Source organism: Lipotes vexillifer, unplaced genomic scaffold (assembly GCF_000442215.2).
Source record: "Lipotes vexillifer unplaced genomic scaffold, Lipotes_vexillifer_v1.1 scaffold170, whole genome shotgun sequence".
NCBI lineage: Eukaryota > Metazoa > Chordata > Mammalia > Artiodactyla > Lipotidae > Lipotes > Lipotes vexillifer.
The window spans coordinates 1,763,498-1,768,325 of NW_006772326.1; the positions used below are offsets into that span (position 1 = coordinate 1,763,498).

General features: G+C 42.7%; 1 non-coding gene and 1 pseudogene across 1 annotated transcript; one reads left to right on the plus strand and one right to left on the minus strand.

Annotated features, from left to right (window-relative positions):
- Positions 1 to 3,225: 3,225 nt before the first annotated feature.
- TRNAE-UUC (transfer RNA glutamic acid (anticodon UUC)) lies at positions 3,226 to 3,298 on the minus strand. Its single transcript has one exon. It is a non-coding gene; the product is annotated as a tRNA-Glu (tRNA).
- Positions 3,299 to 3,415: 117 nt separating this feature from the next.
- LOC103084366 (60S ribosomal protein L7 pseudogene) lies at positions 3,416 to 4,151 on the plus strand (annotated as a pseudogene).
- Positions 4,152 to 4,828: the final 677 nt, after the last annotated feature.

Below are 4,828 nucleotides of genomic sequence, written 5' to 3' on the forward strand. Positions count from 1 at the left end.
CTGAAAAAATTTTAAATTGTATTTTTGTGGCAGGCCATGCGTCGTGGATTCAACATGCTAATTACAGCTACATGAAAGTGTACTCTCCAAATCAAAGATACACATTCTATTCAAGCACACATACAACACTTATCCAAATTGATCCCATACCAGTCACAAAGACAGCACAAAATTTTTTAAAAATTTGATGTCATAGAGATTACATTTTAACCACATTATCACTAAGTTAGACAACAATAGCAATATAGAAAAGGAGGAATGCCACATTTTGATTAAAAGCACCTCCAAACAATTCATGAGTTAAAAAGGAAATGATAACGGAAATTACGAAATATCTAGACCTGAACAACCATCAAGGTATTACATATCAGAACGTATGGGGAACAGTTAAAGTGGTTCTTAGGTATAAGTTTGTAGCCTCAAATATTTCTTTAAAAGAGAATTGAAATGAATAAGCATTCACTTCAAGAAAGTGCATTAACTCACTCAAAAAAATTTAGACACCAAACTCTCATCTTTTTTAATACAAAACATTATTGGGTATATTTTACCATAATAAAAAACAGGGGGAAGGGGAACATTATTGGGTAAATAAACAAACACCTATTGGTCCAAGTAAAATTTATATCAGCCAAGTAATAAAAATGCTGATTTCATTCAATCTGCCTTATTTGCTTTTTTATATCTATATTGATCAAAAACTTCAATGGGTTAGTAGGTATTTGGCTTTTTTCATATGTATTAGTATATATAATATCTATATGTACATGCAATATGATTCTCCATATGTATATATCATAGTCCAACTCGGACATTTTACCTCTAAATAGAAAACAGCTCTGAGAGAAGTAAGATGAATAAATAAGGACATGGGCCCAGGGTCAGAGAGCACTGAATTCTGTCTCCACCTTAATCTTGTATTATCTGGGTGACTTTGGCACATCTACGTAACCTCCAAAAACTTCAGTTTCCTTCTGTGTAGATTAGAGCTGCTGTGACACTGGTACCAGCCACAAATGATTGTTACAGGTTACTGAATACACAGTGCCGGTATCGTCAGGGCAGGGGGGTGGGGAGGCACTTGTGGGTGTTTTTGTTTGTTTGTTTGTTTACCATTCTAACAAGTATTAAGTGACATTATGTTTGACTAAGAGACTGCTATAAACTGAAGGTTTGTATCCTGCAAAATTCATCTGTTGAAAATACTAACTCACAATGTGATGATATTTGGAGTTGGGGCCCTTGGGGGTGATTACGAAGGTGAAGCCCTCGTGAATGGACTAGTGCCGTTATAACACAGACCTCAGAGAGATACCTCACCCCTTCCTGGAAGTTGAGAGCGAGATGGCCGTTTATGAACCAGGAAGCGAGTCCTCGTCAGACACTATGAATCTGCCAGCACCTTGATCTTGGATTTCCCGACCTCCATAATTGTGAGAAATACATTTCTGTTGTTTACAAGCTACCCAGTCTATGGTATTATGTTATAGCAGCCCATATGCACTAAGACAGAGACATTTGTTATGATAACAGCCCAAGGATCCCTATTCTAGTTGACAAGGGAATAAATATAAACAAGTCCCTAATCAATGACTTCACTAGTTGTTTTTCTTTCTTATCCATCTGGGTGAATTGCTGAAATATAGGTATGGGTGCACAAATACACACAGACACACAAGCAAGTCTCACCACTTTTGTCAAGCGCACCCTTTTGGACTATCACGGGAGACTTTCTTCTAGGACTTGAGGAGTAGTGTGTACCCTTTTACACTTTTCCAAAGAGGAATAAGCAAGACTTGTAAGGTTTGGTTGGCAGAATAATGACTCCCAAAGATGCCCATGTCCTAATCTACTGAACCTGTGAATTTGTTACAATACATTTCATGGCAAGGGGGATTTAATGCTGCAGATGGAATTAAAGCGGCTGATCAGCAGGTCCTGAGATGAGGACGGTATCCTTGGTTATCCCAGTGAGCCCAATGGAATCGCAAGGCATCTTTAGAAATAAAAGAGGGAGAGAGGAGACTCAGAGTCAGAGGGACGCAGCAAGAGAAAAACTCCACCTGTCATTTGCTGGCTTTGAAGATGGAAGCAGGTCACATACCAAGGAATGTGGGCAGCCTCTAGAAGCCAGAAAAAAGCCAGGGAACAGATTTTCCCCTAAGCCTTCAGAAGGAATGCAGGCTTGCCAATGCCTTAATTTTAGTGAGACCAATTTTGGACTTCTGACCTCCAGAAGCTGAAGAGAATAAATCTGTATTGTTTTAAGCCACTGAGTTTGAGATAATTTGTTACAGTGGTAGCAGGAAACTAATACATAAGAGTTCCTTACAAGGAAAGAAGGATGAGGTGGCCCCTCACTGGATACATTTCTGAAAGGACTTTCTTCCCATTAATCCACAAAATCCAGACTATGTTTGTGATCCCTGCCTTGGTTACAGTTTCTCAGGATTCAGTCCTGGGACATCTCATCCCTCTGTGTTCTCCCTGACTCTGTAACTTCATCCACATTCATGGTTTTAGATAAATTTTTTTTTTTTTGCGGTACGCGGGCCTCTCACTGTTGTGGCCTCTCCCGCTGCGGAGCACAGGCTCCGGACGCGCAGGCCCAGCGGCCATGGCTCACGGGCCCAGCCGCTCCGCGGAATGTGGGATCCTCCGGGACCGGGGCATGAACCTGTGTCCCCTGCATCGGCAGATGGACTCTCAACCACTGCGCCACCAGGGAAGCCCCCAGATGCCATTTTTATATAGGGCTGATCCACAAGTTTTAATCTCTCATTCAGCCCTCCTTTCAGAGCTCCAGGCCAGAATATCTTCACTTGGGTATCTCACAGGGATCTCAAGCTACAGGGAGCCAACACTGAACTTTTCATTTTCTACTCTCCACTCTCCATCCTCACAACCCAAGCCTGCCTTTCCCTAGACTTCCCCAATTGCTCATGATAGAAAGTAGTCAGAAAACATTTGACACCTTTTCTCAACCTCCGATTACCGAGTCTTGCCAATTCTGTCCTCAAATATGTTTCTAATTCACTCAGTTCTTGCCATGTTTTGTCACCACCCTAGTCCAAGCTATCATCGTCTTTTCCCTGAACTACTGTAACAGCCTCCTAACACCCCTGCTTCCCTCAATAGCCCTCCGGTTCATTCTCCACACTGCAGCCAGAGTGATTTTTTTTTTTTTTTTTTTTTTGGCCCACCGTGCGGCTAGTGGGATCTTAGTTCCCTGACCAGGGATCGAACCCGGGCCCTCAGCAGTGAAAGTGCAGAGTCCTAACCACTGGACCACCAGGGAACTCCCAGAGTGATCTTTCAAAATATGAATAAGATGATCCATGCCTCTGCTTAAGACCCTTTCAGGGCTTCCCGTTGCTTGTACAAGAATATCCAAACCTGCTCTTTTCTGGCTGGAATCATGGAGGGTGCAGAAGAGAAGAAAAAGAAGGTTCCCGCTGTACCAGAAACCATTAAGAAAAAGCAAAGAGATTTCACAGAGCTGAAGATCAAGCTCCTGAGAAGTTATCCAAAAGATGCTTTGAAAGGCAAGGAGGAAGTTTATCAATGAAAAGGCTAAGCACTGTTACAAGGAGTAGAGGCAGATGTACAGAAGCAATATTCAAATGGCTAGGAGGGCAAGAAAAGCTGGCGACTTCTATGTGCCTGAGGAACCCAGATTGGCACTTGTCATCAGGATCAGAGGTAGCGATGGTGTGAACTCAAAGGTCCGAAAGGTGCTGCACCTTCTTTGCCTCCTCCAGCTCTTCAGTGGCACCTCTGTGAAGCTCAACGAGGCTTCAGTCAACATGCTGAGGATTGTGGAACCACATATTGCATTGGGGCTACCCAAACCTGAAGTCAGAAAATGAACTGATCTACAAGTTTGGCTACGGCAAAATCAACAAGAAGTGAATTGCTCTGACAGATAACACATGGATTGCTCAGTCACTTAGTGAATGTGGCATCATCTGCATGGATGATCTGATTCATGAGATCTGTTCTGTTGGAAAACGTCTCAGAGAAGCAAACAACTTCCCGTGACCCTTCAAATTGTCTTCTCCACTAGGTGTCATGAAGAAAAAGACCACCCATCTTCGAGAAGGTGGAGATGCTGGCACCAGATCAATAGGCTTATTAGAAGGATGAACTAAGGTATCTACCTTGATTATTTCTGTAATCTGGTCAGTTAATAAACGGTGACTGCTTTCAAATTGAAAGAAAAAAGAAAAAGACAATCCAAACCCTTGAGCATGGCTTAAAAGGCCCCGCATGATCCTTCATCTCTCCAAATCCATCTCGTGCCGCTACCCCTGTGCAGCCGCTACCCCTGTGCAGCCGCTACCCCTGTGCAGCCGCTACCCCTGTGCAGCCACACTGACCTGCTTTTAATTCCTTGAAGATTCCAACCCCCCTCCAACCTCAGGGCCTTCATACAAGCTGTTCCTTCTGCCTGGAACACGTGTCTCCTAACTTCCCACATGACTCTTCAACCATCAGGTTTCATCAGAGAGATCTCCGCCTACTTAAAGCAGTTCTCATCCTGTTATTTTCTTCCATAGCTCTTCTCAAAATCATTAATTACACACACACTTAATTGTTTAATTCCTGTAACCCTTACTGGTCTGTACACTCCCCAGACCATGTCTGCTGTGTTCATCTCTGCATTGCTCACCCCAGGCACAGAGTCTGACACATAGTAACTGCTCAGCAATGTTTGATAAAGGAAAAAATTAATCAATGAATGATGAATTTGGATGAAGTAAACGGAATTTTTAAAATCTTATGTCACCTTTTAGAAATTATTTCTTCCTCTGTCCCCCACCAGACT